A 17,123-nucleotide genomic window follows, 5' to 3' on the forward strand; every position below is an offset into this window, starting at 1 on the left:
TTCCTGAGAAATTGGGGTCAATTCCCAGCACCTGCATGGTTAAATAAATCATAAAAAAAAAATTCTTTAAGAAATTGAAATTAAACTACACAACTGGAAACACTGTCTCAAATAAAAGTAAAATAAAATGTAAAAGAGTGCAGTGCTAAGTGCAGTTATGAAAATGTTTGGAAATATGACACCTTCCCTGTCTCCCCCACATACACAGGCACACCGAGAGAGGTTTAAATAAAATTTGAAATTGGCTGGGCAGTGGTGGTGGCACATGCCTTTATTCCCAGCACACATGGGGCAGAGGCAGGTGAATTTCTTGGGAGTTGGAAGCCAGCCTGGTCTACAAGAGCTAGTTCCAGATCAGCTAGGACTGTTTCCCAGGGAAACCCTGTCTCGAAAAACAAAACAAAAAAATTAAAATTGAAGTAAATGTACAAGCCAAAGCTACAGGCCCTGGCCTCCACTCCTGCCCCTGAGGGCACCCGGTAAAAGTGAGAAGGCAGATTTCAGAGACTAGTAAAGTTCAAGGTCACCAGCCCTTCCTAACAGCTAGAACTCCTTGCTGAACCATTAAAGGGTGAGTCGAAGGAGGGCAGTGGTGGCGCACGCCTTTACTCCCAGCACTCGGAGGCAGAGGCAGGCAGATCTCTGGGAGTTCCAGGACAGGCACCAAAGCTACAGAGAAACCTTGTCTCAAAAAACCAATAAATAATATAATATAATATAATATAATATAATATAATATAATATAATATAATATAATGGGTGAGGCTACAACTTGATTGGTCTGCTTAGATATGCATTTTTAAAATTTTTTTTGGTTTTTTTAGATATGCATATTTTTGTTAGAGTCGTTTTTGTTTTACTGGGCAGGAAAAGATATCCAAGTGGAAATTTTTCCACAGCTGCTTTAATTTTCTCAGACTCTGTATTTAGTATGAGAAGTGGGGTAGGTTGTACAAACACAACTACTGAAGAAAAGAAACCCCAAGAAAGCAAGTGAGTGGTTGCCATGGTGAAATGTCTTTGAAAGGCATTTAGGTGACTGGGAACTGCCCTTGCTGCCTCCCTCCTTTCCTCACTCTCACCAATCCATAATTGTGGCAGCCCCTTGGCCCACATAGTCCTTTCACTGATCGGTCAGACACACTCTTTGCTTTATTTTTTAATTTTTGAATTATGGGTGAAGTCAATTCATTGAGCTCTTAGATTATTATTATTATTATTATTATTATTATTATTATTATTATTATTATTATTATTAATTTATTTGTGGTTTTTCTACATAGGGATTCCCTGTGTATGCTTGTTTGCCCTGGAACTCACTTTGTAGACAAGGCTGGCCTCAGACTCACAGAGATCTAGCTGCCCCTGCCTCTACCTCTGCCTGCTAGTGCCGGAATAAAAGGCCTGTACTAAACACATGTTTAGTTTCTCTGTGTCTGTCGTCTCTTTGCCTGCAGAACAAGGTAGCCTCAAACTCACAGCGATCTGCCTGCCTCTGCCTCTCCTGATCTCTGAGGGCTGAGAACTGAGAATAAAGAAATGTGCTGCCCAAAATATACTGCTGCTGCTGCTGCTGCTGCTGCTGCAATTAAAAAAAAAATAAATTAAAATAAAATAACCTGAGATAAACAAAGAAAAAAAGGACAACACCAGTTTTTCTTCCTTCTTTTCTTCCTTCCTTCCTTGTTTTTTTTTTTTTTTTTTGTTTTCTTCTTTTATTATTTTTTTGGTACAGGGTTTATCTGTATAATACCTTTAACTCACTATATAAACCAGGCTGTCATCTTGGTGACATTATGGTTTTGTTTCTTATTTCCTGTTTGATCATTTCTTCTCTCTCTCTCTCTCTCTCTCTCTCTCTCTCTCTCTCTCTCTCTCTCACACACACACACACACACACACACACACACACACACACACACACAGATTTAATTTATGTTTTTTATTTTTGTTTGTGTTTTTGTTTTGATTTTCAAGGCAGGGTTTTCTCTGTTGCTTTGGAGCCTGTCTTTGAAACTAGCTCTCGTCGACCAGACTGGCCTCAAACTCCCAGAGATCCACCTGCCTCTCTGCCAGATATGGAACCAGTCCTTTTGAATGCTTTCATCCTTCCTGGTCTTTAAAAATTTGAAATGAAACTAAGTTCTACACAACTGGAAAGACTCAAATAAAAGTTAAATAAAATGTTCTGAAATAGGACACCTTCCCTGCCCTCCCCACAAGGTCACACTTGGTGCAGACAGACCAAGAGATACAAACAAAATTTGAAATTAAACTAAATGTACATGAAACTAACAGAATGAGATACCAAAAACTTAGTTGGGTTGTCACTGTGGTACACATCTTTTATTCTATCATCCAAGAGACAGAGACAGGTGTACCTCTGTGAATTCCCAGGCTTTGTAGAAAGGCCCCCATCCCAAATTAAATAAATAAATATATATATGTTCAACCAAAAAAAAAAAAAAAAGGAAGAAAAGAAGAAAGAAACATTATGAACTGTCTCCTTGTTTCTAGAAACTTGTTTTGATTTGCGTTTCTCTGATGACTAAGGGTGTTGAACATTTCCTTAAGTGTCTTTCAGCCATTTTAGATTCCTCGGTTGAGTGTTCTCTGTTTAAGTCTGTACTCCATTTTGTGAATTGGATTATTTGTTCTTGAGATGACCAATGTCTTGAGTTCTTTGTATGTTTTGGAGCTCAGACCTCTGTCTGATGTGGGGTTAGTGAAGATCTTTTTCGTTTTGTCTTGTTGGCCATGTCCTTTGCTTTACAGAAGAAGCTTTTCAGTTTCACGAGGTCCCATTGATTAATTTTGTTTCTCTCAGAGTCCCTGCTACTGGAGGTAGATTTAGGAAGCGGTCTCCTGTGCTGATGCGTTCAAATGCGTTTGATATTTTTATTTTTATATTCTTTTATTGTGGATGAAGTAAATTATTTGAACTCTCAAATATTTTTATTGTTATTATCTCTTTATTTGTTTGTTTATTTGTGGTTTTTCAACATAGGGTTTCGTTGTGTACCCTTGTATGCCCTGGGACTCACTTTGTACACAAGAAAGACTGGCCTCAGACTCACAGAGAGCCATCTGCCTCTGCCTCCTAATGCTGGGATTAAAGGCAAAACAACCTTTTTTATATATTTATTTTTCTAATGATTTATTTTATCGGCATTGGTGTTTTGCCTGCATGTATGTCTATCTGAGGGTGTCAGATCTTGGAGTTACCGACAGCTGTTAACTGCCATGTGGGTGGTAGGAATTGAACCTGGGTCCTCTGGAAGAGCAGTCAGCACTCTTAACCACAGAGCCATCTCTCCAGGCCCCACCTTTTTTTTGAAAACAGGGTTTCTCTGTGTCACTTTGCCTGGCCTTGAATCTCAATCTGCAGAACAAGGGAGCCTTAAACTCACAGTGATCTGCCTGCCTTTTTATCATCTCTCTCTCTCTCTCTCTCTCTCTCTCTCTCTCTCTCTCTCTCTCTGTCTGTCTGTCTGGCTATCTAGCTATCTATCCATTCATTTATTAGTTTATGTATTTATTTATTTTTTGGTTGTTGTTGTTGTTTTCTGAGACAGGATTTCTCTCTAGCTTTGGAGTCTGTCCTGGATCCAGACCTGGTCACAGCTGTACCGGAAAATAAAATAAAACAAACAAACAAAAACAAAAACAAAGCAAAGCAAAGCAAAAGCCAGGCAGGACTGTATGGTTGACCTTCCCTTTTCCCCTCCCCCATGGGCTCCTCAGAGGCGGTGCGGCCTCCTGCAGGGGAATCCACAGAGCCTCTGCCCAAGGCTCCCCAGGGAACCCACTCTCTCCCTTTCCCCCAGCCCCAGGGCTGCCGGCCACATCTATCTCAGGCATAGGTGGCGGGCACTCTGGCTATCCGGGACGTGACAGACACAGATACACAGAAGCAGGGAGGAACGGTGCCCACTCTCTCACTAGATGCAGGCATGCAGGAGGAACAATGAAAGAATGAGAACTGGAGAGATGGAATTTCTGGAATGTCCAGAAACCACATGGTGGGGATCTAGTGACCTCTTCTGGTGACAGGGAGTACAGCAGAGATTTGGGTTCTTGTGCTCCTGAGATGTAACCCCCACAAGGCAGCAGCTCATAAGTGATTGTAAATCCAGTCTCACACGACTGCACATAAAATAAAGTTAAATAAATCATAAAAAATTCTTTAAAAATTTGAAATTAAAATAAGTTCTACACAACCGGAAAGACTGTCTCAAATAAAAGTAAAATAAAATGTTCTAAAATAGGACAACTTCCCTGCCCCCCCACCCCCACAGGGACACACTTGGTGCAGACCAAGAGATACAAACAAAATTTGAAATTAAACTAAATTTACAAGAAACTGAGCCTGGTTATTGTGGTGCACATCTTTTATTCTATCATCAAAGAGACAGAGGCAGGTGGACCTCTGTGAATTCCCAGGCTTTATAGAGAGGCCCCCAACCCAAATAAAAAAAAAACATATATAAAAGTTTAACCAAACACCACCCCCCCCAAAAAAAAGGAAGGAAGGAAAGAAGAAGGAGACATTATAAACTGTCTCCTTGGTCCTAGAAACTGGATCATGGGAATTTAGGACCTATGAGACAGTGCACGAGTCTTGTGATCTCACTTGGTAGATGAGTCTGGATTTTAACTCACAGATGTCCTTCTGCCTGTGTCTCCCACGTGCTGGGATAAAGGGTTCCCTAATTCTTGAATGGCATACTGAAAGTAGTTATTTCTACTTGGTTTGCGTTTGATTTTTTTTTAAACAATCCATGCCTACTTATTTATTTATTTTTGGTTTTTCATGACAGGGTTTCTCTGTAGCTTTGGAACTAACCCTTGTAGACCAGGCTGGCCTCAAATTCACAAAGATCCACCTGCCTTTGCCTCCCAAGTGCTGGGATTAAAGGAATGTGCCACCACTACCCGCCTTTGTTTCTTTTATTTATTTTTGTTAAGCTCTACGTTTTTCTTTCCTCTCTTTCCATGCCTCCCCTTCAACCCTCTCCCAAGGTTCTGGCTATGACAAACAATGCTGCTATGAGCATAGTTGAGCCCATGTCCTCATGGCACAATTGAGCATCCTTTACATATATACCTAAACGTGGTATTGCTGGGTCTTGAGGAAGGTTGTTTCCTAATTTTCTGAGAAATCGCCACACTGACATCCAAAGGGGGCTGTACCAGCTTGCATTCCCACCAGCGATGCAGGAGAGTTCCCTTTTCCCCACATCCTCTCCAGCATAAGTTGTCATCAGTGTTTTAGATCTTGGCCATTCTTACAGGTATAAAGTGGAATCTCAGAGCTGTTTTGATTTACATATCTCTGATGACTAAGGGTGTTGAACATTTCCTTAAGTGTCTGTCAGCCATTTTAGATTTCTCGGTTGAGAGTTCTCTGTTTAGGTCTGTACCTCCATGTTGTGAACTGGATTATTTGTTCTTGAAATGACCAATGTCTTGAGTTCTTTGTATATTTTGGAGCTCAGACCTCTGTCTGATGTGGGGTTAGTGAAGATCTTTGCCCATTCTGTAAGGCCGTCGTTTTGTCTTGTTGGCCATGTCCTTTGCTTTACAGAAGAAGCTTTTCAGTTTCAGGAGGTCCCATTGATTCATTTTGTTTCTCTCAGAGTCTGTGCTACTGGAGTTAGATTTAGGAAGTGGTCTCCTGTGCCGATGCGTTCAAATGCTTTTTTTAAAAAAATAAATATTTATTTATTATGTATACAATATTCTTTCTGTGTGTATGTCTGAAGGCCAGAAGAGAGCACCAGACCCTATTACAGATGGTTGTGAGCCACCATGTGGTTGCTGGGAATTGAACTCAGGACCTTTGGAAGAGCAGGCAATGCTCTTAACCGCTGAGCCATCTCTCCAGCCCCCGTTCAAATGCTTTTGATATTTTTATTTTTATATTTTTTTTTTATTGTGGATGAGGTCAATTATTTGAACTCTCAAATATTTTTATTGTTATTATCTGTTTGTTTATTTGTGGTTTTGCAACACGGGGTTTCCTTGTGTATCCTTGTATGCCCTGGGACTCACTTTGTAAACAAGACTGGCCTCAGACTCACAGAGATCCGCCTGCCTCTGCCTTCTAGTGATGGCATTAAAGGCGTACACTAAACACATTTTTTTTTGAAAACAGGGTTTTTCTGTGTCACTTTGCCTGTCCTGAATCTCAATCTGCAGAACAAAGTAGCCTTAAACTCACAGTGATCTGCCTGCTTTGGTCTCCCTGATCTTGGAGGTGTTTTCATCATCTATCTATCTATCTATCTATCTATCTATCTATCTATCTATCTATCTATCTATCTATCATCTATCCATTCATTTCATTTATTAGTTTATTTATTTATTTATTTTTTTTTTGTTTTCTGAGACAGGGTTTCTCTCTAGCTTTCCTTCTTGCTTGCTTGCTTGATTTTTTTGCTTTCTTGCTCTCTTGCTTTTTTCCCCCTTCTTTTATTAGTTAGTTCTTGAGGCACGGTTTCTCCGTGTAACAGCCCTAGCTGTTCTCTCTCTCTCTCTCTCTCTCTCTCTCTCTCTCTCTCTCTCTCTCAAATATGTTTGGTTTTGTGTTTTGCTTTATGAGACAGGGTTTCTCTGCTGCTTTGGAGACTGTTGTTAAAACTAGCTCCTTTCTTGTAGACCAGGCTGTCCTAAAACTCCCAATGATCCTGTTTCTGCTAAATATGGAGCCAGTGCTCTTGAATGCCTTTGTCTGGTGAGGTCAAAAGCCACCCCCCCACACACAACCCCCCCCCAACACACACACAAACCAAACACAGGCACAGGCACACCCAGAGACACATAAATAAACTTTTAAATTAAGAAGAGCCTGGAGAGCTAGTTTCGCGGCTCTTCCAGAGAAATTGGGTTCAATTCCCAGCACCTGCATGGCAGCTCATAGTGATTGTAAATTCAGTTTCTGGGTGATCTGACATCTTCAGACCATTGCACATAAAATAAAGTTAAGAAAATCATAAAAAAATTCCTTAAGAAATTGAAATTTAACTAAGTCCCACACAATTGGAAACACTCTCAAATAAAAGTAAAATAAATGGAAAAGAATACAGTGCTAAGTGCAGTTATGAAAATGTTTTGAAATGTGATACCTTCCCTGTCTCCCCCACATACACAAGCCACACTGAGAGATTTAAATAAAATCTGGGTAATCATTTATGTATCTGGCCTATGTCAGAGGGGCAGGGGAAGCTGAAGCCTTGTCCTTTGGGCTCCAGGTTCTCAGTACTGCGTCAAAAACTCAAGTGTATAGTGAGCCCATGTCTGTCCTGCCGGCAGCACTCAGGAACTGGGAATACAAGGATCAGGAGATCATCTTCAACAACCCAGCAAGTGCAAACCATCCTGGTGGGAAAGAGACCCTCTAAAAGAAATCAATAAAATGACATTTTTATTTTTTTCTGTCGGAAGTGAAAATGTTCCAAATAATTCACTGCATCAGTATTCCTGGAAATGATATCAAAGTCAGAATTTTTCTTTTTTTTTTAACATTTTATTTTATTCTTATTATTTTCATTTTTATTTTTTTGGTTTTTCGAGACAGGGTTTCTCTGTGGTTTTGGAGCCTGTCCTGGAACTAGCTCTTGTAGACCAGGCTGGTCTCGAAATCACAGAGATCCGCCTGCCTCTGCCTCCCAAGTGCTGGGATTAAAGGCGTGCGCCACCACTGCCTGGCGTAAATCAGAATTTTTCATATTATTCCATGGCTGTTGTAATTTTCTCTGTGGCAGACAGAGGCAGGCAGATCTCTGTGAGTTTGAGGCCAGCCTGGTCATCTACAGTTCCAGGACAGGTGCCAAAGCTAAGAGAATCCTTGTCTCAGAAAATTTTTTTCTCTGCGTCTCACGTGTCGTGTGTCTTTCTCTAAGCAGGCCCAGGAATCCTAAGCGCCTGTAGGTGATCTAGGAAATCTCCTGTAGCAGGGGCCCTGGCCTCCACTCCTGGCCCCTGAGGGCACCTGGTAAAAGTGAGAAGGCAGATTTCAGAGACTAGTAAAGTTCAAGGTCACCAGCCCTTCCCAACAGCTAGAACCTTTAAAGGGTGAGGCTACAACTTAATTGGCCTGCTTAGATATGGATATTTTTGTTGTGGTTCTTGTTTTACAGGGCAGGAACAGACATCCAAGTGGGAATTTTCCACAGCTGTTTTAATTTTCTCAGACTCGGTATTTAGTATGAGAAGTGGGGTGTGGGGTTGTACAAACACAACTACTGAAAAAGAACCCTAAGAAAGCAGGCCTCCCTCCCTCCCTCCTTCCTTCCCTCCCTCCCTCCCTCCCTCCCTCCCTCCCTCCCTCTCTCCCTCAGTTCCTCCCTCTCACCAAGCCATAATTGTGGCAGCCCCTTGGCCCACATAGTCCTTTCACTGATCAGTCAGACACACTCTTTTTTTATTTTTGAATTTTGGGTGAAGTCAATTAATTGAGCTCTTAGATGATGATGATGATGATTATTATTATTAGTTTATTTGTGTTTTTTTTTACATAGAGGTTCCCTGTGTCCCTGGAACTCACTTTGTAGACAAGGCTGGCCTCAGACTCACAGAGATCTAGCTGCCCCTGCCTCTACCTCTGCTTCCTAGTGCCGGAATTAAAGGCCTGTACTAAACACACTTTCCCCCCCTAAGTCAGGGTTTCTCTGTGTCTGTCGCTTTGCCTGTCCTAAAACTCACACTGCAGAACGAGGTGGCCTCAAACTCACAGCGATTTGCCTGTTTCTGCCTCTCCTGATTTCTGAGGGCTGAGAACTGAGAATAAAGAAATGTGCTGCCCAAAATATACTGCCGCTGCTGCAATTAAAAAAATAAATTAAAATAAAATAACCTGAGATAAACAAAGAAAAAAAGGAAAACACCTGTTTTTTCCTTCCTTCCTTCCTTCCTTCCTTCCTTCCTTCCTTCCTTCCTTCCTTCCTTTCTTTTTCCTTACTTGTTTTTTTTCTGTTTTCTTCTTTTATTATTATTATTTTTGGTGCAGGGTTTCTCTGTATAATACCTTTAACTCACTATATAAACCAGGCTGTCATCTTGGTAACATTATGGTTTTGTATTTTCTTATTTCTTGTCTGTAAATCAACAAATCAACATTTCTTCTCTCTCTCTCTCTCACACACTCATTTAATTTATGTTTTATTTTATTTTTGGTTTGTGTTCTTGTTTTGATTTTCAAGGAAGGGTTTCTCTGTTGCTTTGGAGCCTGTCTTTGGAACTAGCTCTTGTCAACCAGGCTGGCTGGCCTCAAACTCCCAGAGATCCACCTGCCTCTCTGCCAGATATGGAACCAGTCATCTTGGTTAGTTCAAAAGCCACCCCATAAACACACACACACACAACACACACACACACACACACACACACACACACACACACACACACACACACACACACAGAGGCACATCCAGAGAAACATATTTTTTTTTTTTTTTTTTTTTTTTTTTTTTTTTTTTTGGTTTTTCGAGACAGGGTTTCTCTGTGGCTTTGGAGCCTGTCCTGGAACTAGCTCTGTAGACCAGGCTGGTCTCGAACTCACAGAGATCCGCCTGCCTCTGCTTCCCGAGTGCTGGGATTAAAGGCTTGCGCCACCACTGCCCTGCGATGCCCCTACTATAAAAATGGGTTTCAGAAACCGGCCTTTTGCCACAGTGTCAGAAGCCCAAACTCTGCCTGTGGTCTCAGCTAGCTGATAAGCTTCTGTGACTCGCGGTGTGTTTGTATTTTTAAGTTTGTTTTTGGTTTATTAGACTTGGTGGTGTTCTCATCTTTGCATGACCCCCCCCCCCTCGACCCAACATTTAAGTGTCTTTCAACCATTTTAGATCCCTCTGTTGAGAGTTCTCTGTTTAGGTCTGTACTCCATTTTTTAAAATTGGATTATTTGTTCTTTGGATGACCAATTTCTCGACTTCTTTGTGTATTTTGGAGATTAGTGAAGATCTTTTCCCATTCTGTAAGGCCGTCGTTTTGTCTTGTTGGCCATGTTCTTTGCTTTACAGAAGCTTTTCAGTTTCAGGAGGTCTCACTTATTAATTGTTTCTCTCAGTGTCTGTTTTTTTTTCTTTTTTTTCTTTCTTTTTTTTTCTTTTTTTCTTTTTTCTTCTTTTTTTTCTCTCTTTAGTTTTTTTCTTTGTTCTTTTTTTTTGTTGTTTTTTTTTCTTTTTTTTTTCTTTTTTTTCTTTTTCTCTCAGTGTCTGTGCTACTGGGGTTCTATTTAGCAAGCGTTCTCCTGTGCCAATGTGTTCAAGTGCATTTGATATTTTTATTTTTATATTCTTTTATTGTGGATGAAGTCAATTATTTGAACTCTCAAATATTTTTATTGTTATTATCTCTCTATTTGTTTGCTTATTTGTGGTTGTTCAACATAAGGTTTCGTTGTGTACCCTTGTATGCCCTGGGACTCACTTTGTAGACAAGACTGGCCTCAGACTCACGGAGAGTCATCTGCCTCTGCCTCCTAGTGCTGAGATTAAAGGCATGCACTAAACACCTTTTCTATATATTTATTTTCCTAATAATTTATTTATTTTCATTTTATTGGCATTGGTGTTTTGCCTGCATGTATGTCTATCTGAGGGTGTCCGATCTTGGAGTTACCGACAGCTGTTGACTGCCATGTGGGTGGTAAGGAATTGAACCTGGGTCCTCTGGAAGAGCAGTCAGAACTCTTAACCACAGAGCCATCTCTCCAGGCCCCACCTTTTTTTTGAAAACAGGGTTTCTCTGTGTCACTTTGCCTGGCCTTGAATCTCAATCTGCAGAACAAGGGAGCCTTAAACTCACAGTGATCTGCCTGCCTTGGTCTCCCTGATCTTGGAGGTGTTTTTATCATCTCTCTGTCTGGCTATCTAGCTATCTATCCATCTATTTATTTATTTATTTATTTATTTATTTATTTATTTATTTTTTTGTTTGTTTTCTGAGACAGGATTTCTCTCTAGCTTTGGAGTCTGTCCTGGATCCAGACCTGGTCACAGCTGTACCTGGAAACAAACCAAAACAAAAACAAAGCAAAGCAAAGCAAAAGCCAGGCAGGACTGTATGGTTGACCTTCCCTTTTCCCCTCCCCCATGGGCTCCTCAGAGGCGGTGCGGCCTCCTGCAGGGGAATCCACAGAGCCTCTGCCCAAGGCTCTCCAGGGAACCCACTCTCTCCCTTTCCCGCAGCCCCAGGGCTGCCGGCCACATCTATCTCAGGCGTAGGTGGCGGGCACTCTGGCTATCCGGGACGTGACAGACACAGATACATAGAAGCAGGGAGGAACGGTGCCCACTCTCTCACTAGATGCAGGCATGCAGGAGGAACAATGAAAGAATGAGAACTGGAGAGATGGAATTTCTGGAATGTCCAGAAACCACATGGTGGGGATCTAGTGACCTCTTCTGGTGACAGGGAGTACAGCAGAGATTTGGGTTCTTGTGCTCCTGAGACCTACCCCAATTTAATAGTGACATTATCCTATCATACCCTATATATCACGTATAGGCTTGCTTGATATCACACACATACACTGCCTGCGTTTCTGCCTGACCCCTGTGAGAGAGCCTGGTACCTTCAGAAGACAGAAGATGGGGTGTGGGTCTGTCTGTCTGTCTGTCTGTCTATCTGTCCATCTATTCTTCCATAAAGTATTCATTCCTTTTTTGTTTGTTTTGTGACAGGGTTTCTCTCTAGTTCTCTCTAATTGAGTCAGTCCTGGAACTAGCTCTTGGAGACCAGAACGAGTGCTGGAATTAAAGGCGTGTCCCACCATTACCTGGTTAGAAGTCTTTTTAAAAAGTAGGCAATCAGAGCTACAAATTTCCTCATAGGACTGATTTTACTGTGTGCCAGGGTTTGTGTAGGGTTTTGCTTTCATTTTCTTGAGTGAATCTCCCCCCCCCCCCCCCCGTCTCTCTTATTCTAGAGCTCTGTTTTGTCTTCCATGAGCTCTGAGGGGCACTTGGCTTGAGTGTGATACACACACAGACTTACTATTAAGGAAAGTTCAAGATCAAGATCCTTTCCTAACTCTGTGACCTTGCAACAGAGAAGTTTCAAGGGGTGTGAAGGGTGTGCCTACTGACACTGGAATTCATTTGATCTGCTAGGCAGCAAATGCTATGGATTGTGTATGTGTGTGTCTCTGTTAGTTTAGGTGTCTTTCCAGTCAACGTTGGTGTAATTACCGTGCGTCTGTATATTCAGTGCTGTGATCCTTTCAAATGGTTGTGAAGGGAGCCCTAGCCTAGGAATGACTTCAGTGACGCGTTATTTTCCTTTCCTAACTCTGTGACTTTGCAACAGAGAAGTTTCAAAGGGTGTGAAGGGTGTGCCTACAGCTCCACTGGCCTTCCTTGACGTGTACAGCTGTTGCCTTTCCTGTCAACATTCTTGTTGGAGTTGGGAAATTGCTGATTTGAACTCAGCTAATTTCATGGAATAGCCAGCCCTGGCTGTCCCTGAACTCATTTTTATAGACCAGGCTGTCCTTTTGGTGACTTTCTATTTTTTTTTTTTCTTCCTCTTATTTTTCTATCTGCAGTCAACAGGACTGTGCACCTGTATATTCACTGCTCTGATCCTTCTCTCCCTTCCTTCCTTCCTTCCTTCCTTCCTTCCTTCCTTCCTTTCTTCCTTTCTTTCATATGTCTGCCCACTCACGAAAACCCAAAAATTTCTAGCCTCCCAACGCAATTAACAATAACTAAAATTTTAGTAAACTGGCATTTCAAAAAGGCAGGCAGGCAGGCAGGCAGGCAGGCCTGGATGGTGGTTGTGAAGGGAGCCCTGGCCTAGTCATATCCTCTGCCATGACTGTAACTCAGGAGCTCTAAAGGGTCTGGGAAGCTGCTTTCATGCTTCTGCTGCTGGGCATTTATTTATTTATTTATTTATTTATTTATTTATTTATTTATTTATCTGGCTTATGTGGGAGGGGAAGGGAAAGCCAAAGCCTTGTCCTATGGGCTCCACGCTCTCAGTAGTGTCTCATAAACTCGAGTGTGAGGGCCCATGTCTGTCATGTCAGCAGCACTCAGAAACTGAAAACACGAGGATCGGGAGATCATCTTCAGCAACTCAGCAAGTGCGAACCATCGTGGTGGGGAAACAGACCCTCTCCAAGAAATGACTAAAGTGACCTGTTTATTTTTTCTGTTCTAAGTGAAAATGTTCACAACACATCACTATGACGATATTATTCCCGGAAATGAAATCCGAGTGGGATTTTTGAAACACTATTTTTATTTCATTATTATTATTGTTTTTTTTTTTTTTGTTTTAAAAAAAACTATTCCACGTCTGTTTTAATTTTCTCTGACTCGGTATTTAGTCTGAGAAGTGTGGGCTGAGGGCGTGGGGAGTGGGGTGAAGAAAAAGAACCGCAAGCAAGCAAGCAAGCAAGCAAGCAAGCAAGCAAGCAAGCAAGCAAGCAGTGGCCATGGTGAAAGGAGACCTTAGATGGCAGGGAACTGCCGTTGCCGCCTCCTTCCCTCCCTTCCTCCCTCGGTCCCTCGGTCCCCCTCGGTCCCCCTCGGTCCCCCTCGGTCCCTCCCTCTCACCATGCCCTAATGGTTGCAGAAGCCCCTGGCCCATCTAGTCCTGTCACCGATCTGTCAGACACGCTCTTTGTTTCCCCGTGAGCGAGCGATCGATTCGCCTGCTTTCCTAGCTGCCTGTGGTCTCGGTCGTACTTTCGTTTTCGTAGCCCCGAATGTCCAGCCCGGCCCGCCGTTCACCGTGTTCGGGGGTGGGATGGGGAGGGGTGGGGGAACCGACAGGGGAGTTCCCTGTCCTGTTGTGGGCCCGTGCCACCTCCGGGCGTGAGCGTGGAAGGACGCTGTCACGCCAGAGAAGGTGAAGACGCCGCCGCCGCGGTCGCGGCCGAACGAGCGAGCGAGCGAGCGAGCGATCTATGGCGGTCGGTTGTCGGGCGCCCCCTAGCGGTGGCCTTTTTCTGCAACGCTCCTGGTCCTCGGTCGTTGACGAGGACGGGGCGAAATGGCTTTTGTGAGGCGGAAAGAATGACGAGAGTCCCGGCCCGGCAGGCGGGTGTGTCCCGGAGTCGGTGTCGTGCTTGGGGACGGTCTCTGTGTAGGAGGTTGTGCCGGAAGAGTCACCCATGGGTGTGTGCGTTGGGGATGGAACCCAGTGACGGGACCAGCTGGAGAGGGTGCTGGGAGACTTGAGCGGGTCGACCAGAAGGCTTCAGTCGTTCGCGTACTCCCGCTAGGTGTCGGGTCCACCCGGGCACAGGATCGGTGAAATACCTCGGCTTTAAAAGTTGCTTTTCCCTTTCTTTTTCTCTCTTCTAAAGAGCCCTGGGACCCGGCGACCCGAGGCCGAGAGGAGGCGATGGTTGATCCCGGCTTCCCCGCTGCCCCGTCACGGACTCGTTGGGGTCTCGGACCTTTTTTTTTTTTTTTTTTTTTCCTTCCTCTTGCCAGGAACCCTCGGTCCTCAGCAGCGGCGGGCCTTGCCATCCTGAGGCCGAGAGGAGGCCGTGGTCCCGGCTTTCTCGCCTCCCTGTTCCGGACTCTCGGAGCTTTTTTATTAATATTCTTCCTCTTGCCAGGAACCCTCGGTCCTCAGCGGCGGGCCTTGCCATGCTGAGGCCGAGAGGAGGCCGTGGTCCCGGCTTCCTCGCCTCCCTGGTCCGGACTCTCGGAGCTTTTTTATTAATATTCTTCCTCTTGCCAGGAACCCTCGGTCCTCAGCGGCGGGCCTTGCCATGCTGAGGCCGAGAGGAGGCCGTGGTCCCGTCTTTCTCGCCTCCCTGGTCCGGACTCGTTGGTGTCTCGGAGCTCTCCCCCGCCCCTTTCTCCTGCCCTCGGTCTTGCGAGAGCCCAGCGGCGGGCCTCGTGTTCTCGAGGCCGAGAGGAGGTGGTGGTCCCGGCTCCCCTGTTCACTGGTCCCCGGTTTCTTGGACTCGAGATCCCCCCCCCAAGTTTTTCTTCTTGCCCTTCTCCATCCCTAGCGGCTGGTCGCAGGGTCCTCGGCCGGGAGGAGGCTGGGCGCCCGGCTTTCTGGCATGTCCACCTCGCTCTCTCGGTCCTTTCATGGTTATGAGGTCGACCAGTTGTTCCTTTGAGGGTCGGTTCTCTTGTTTATGGGGACATTTTTGGGACATTTCACCCACCCTCACTTTCAGGAGTTCTGTGTGGTCTGTGAATGACTCCCCGTACCTGTTGCCATTCTTCTAATAATTGCTATCTGTCCTTATTGTACCTGCAGATAGGTGCTGACACGCTGTCCTTTAATTGGGTGACGTTAAAGGACGCTAGGTGGCGGTCTCTCTTCCGAGCCTCACTGGGTGTTATTTTCCCCCGTCTAGCCCAGCCCGCGTCTCGCTGCTGTGCTTTCCCGTGAGGCTTTTTGAGATGACCGGCTTCCTTGCAAAAGCCCGTGGTGAAGCGTGTCAGGCGTCCCCGCTTCGTGGTTTGTCACCCGTTCTGTTTGGATGGTGGGACCCGTCTCTCGATGCTGCTCCCTTACCGTCCCGGTGCTTTTTTTTTTTTTTCTTTTTTTTTTTTGCGGGCGGGGACCAGGTTGTGGAGCTCCCGAGTCTCCTCCATGGTCCTCTGCTCCCGTGTGCCTCCCGAGCGCACCGGTTTTTTTTTTTTTTTACCCCCCCTCCCAGCTTGTGGAGCTCCCGAGTCTCCATGAGTCCTTTTTGGGTTGAGGGTGGCCCGGCCCTTCTGCTGCCTCATGTTATGTGCCTCCCGAGTGCACTCCTCTTTTATTGGATTCCCCGTTGACCCCCCCACCGCTCTTTTTTGGTGTGGAGGTGTGAAGGGTTTTCTTTTTTTTTTTTTTTTTCCTGTGGCATGTGTTGGGTCTGTGGTGATCTCTCGCTCGATTCTTCCCGGTTCTGCTTTGTTGATCGATGTGGTGCGCTTGCCCTGTGTTCATTCGGGCCGGAGGCCTAAGCCGCGCCAGGCGAGGGACGGACATTCATGGCGAATGGCGGCCGCTCTTCTCGTTCTGCCAGCGGGCCCCTCGTCTCTCCTCCCCACCTTTACCGGTGGTGTGTGGAAGGCAGGGGTGCGGTTATCCGGCCCGAGCCCTGTGAAAGCCCCCCCGCACTCCTCGCTGTGGTTCGTGGGGGTTCCCGTGAGGCGCGCCGGGGGCTTTGTTCCCCGTCGCGCGTTTCGCTATGCCCACCGTGTGTGGGTCTGTTTGGCCCTCCTCCCTCCGAGCCGGGGGAGGGTCGGCTGATTGCCGCGTTACGTGCCCCTCCCGACCGGGCTCGTGTGCACGCGCCTTGCTTGCGATCCTCGTGGTGCTCCTGGAGCGTTCCAGGCCGATCTTCAGAGGTGCCCGGTTCTGAGCGGCGGCGGCGTTTCCCGGTTCTCTGACGTGTATGCCTCCTGTGTGCGGTACGGCCATTAGCGGTGTTCCTCTGCGAGGTGTGTGATCCCGAGAATCAAGAAAAAAAGGGGGTCGAGGCGAGCGGGTAAGAGAGGCTCGCTGCGGTAAGATGGCTCTCTCACGGCCGTCTCGTGAGATCGGGTGAGCGGCCCACCACGCGCTGCCTTCTCCCGTAGGCGGTGAGCCGTTGGGTGGTGTTGAGCGGTCGCGGCCGGCCTTTTTAATTTTCTTCTCACCGTTAAAGGTGGTCCGTCGGTGACGGACTGAGAATTGCCTCCCCGCCTGGTGCAGACCCGGTGGGTGTTGCCGCAGAGGCAGGCCTGGCTCTCGGGGGACCTCTTGTGTAGTATGCTTTTTCTCGGTCCGGTCCCCCGTGTCCGCGAACGCTCAAGAGTATGCCCCGGGAAGGAAGAAAAAGCCTTACCGATACCGCAGACCCCCCCGCCTCGCCGCGCTCGAGATCATCGAGCGGTGTGTGTGTGTCGCTTCCCCTGCTCTTGCGCTGCCGCGACCGGAGGCTCGTCGGGCCGGGTCCGTCCCGCCCGCCCTCAGTGAGAAAAAGTGCCTTCTCTAGCGATCCGATGAAGAGAGGGCGTGCTTGGGGTCGCCCCGGCACGCCCCGACCGCCCGATGCGCGTAGCTTCGGCCGGGTGCCCCTCGCCGCGTCCCGTCTTTGGGGGGGGAAAACCCGAGCGTTTGTGTCACCCGCTGCGGCCCGCGCCTCCTCGCTCCGAGTCCGGGGA

The sequence above is a fragment of the Microtus pennsylvanicus genome, unplaced genomic scaffold (genome assembly GCF_037038515.1).
Source record: "Microtus pennsylvanicus isolate mMicPen1 unplaced genomic scaffold, mMicPen1.hap1 Scaffold_64, whole genome shotgun sequence".
Lineage (NCBI taxonomy): Eukaryota > Metazoa > Chordata > Mammalia > Rodentia > Cricetidae > Microtus > Microtus pennsylvanicus.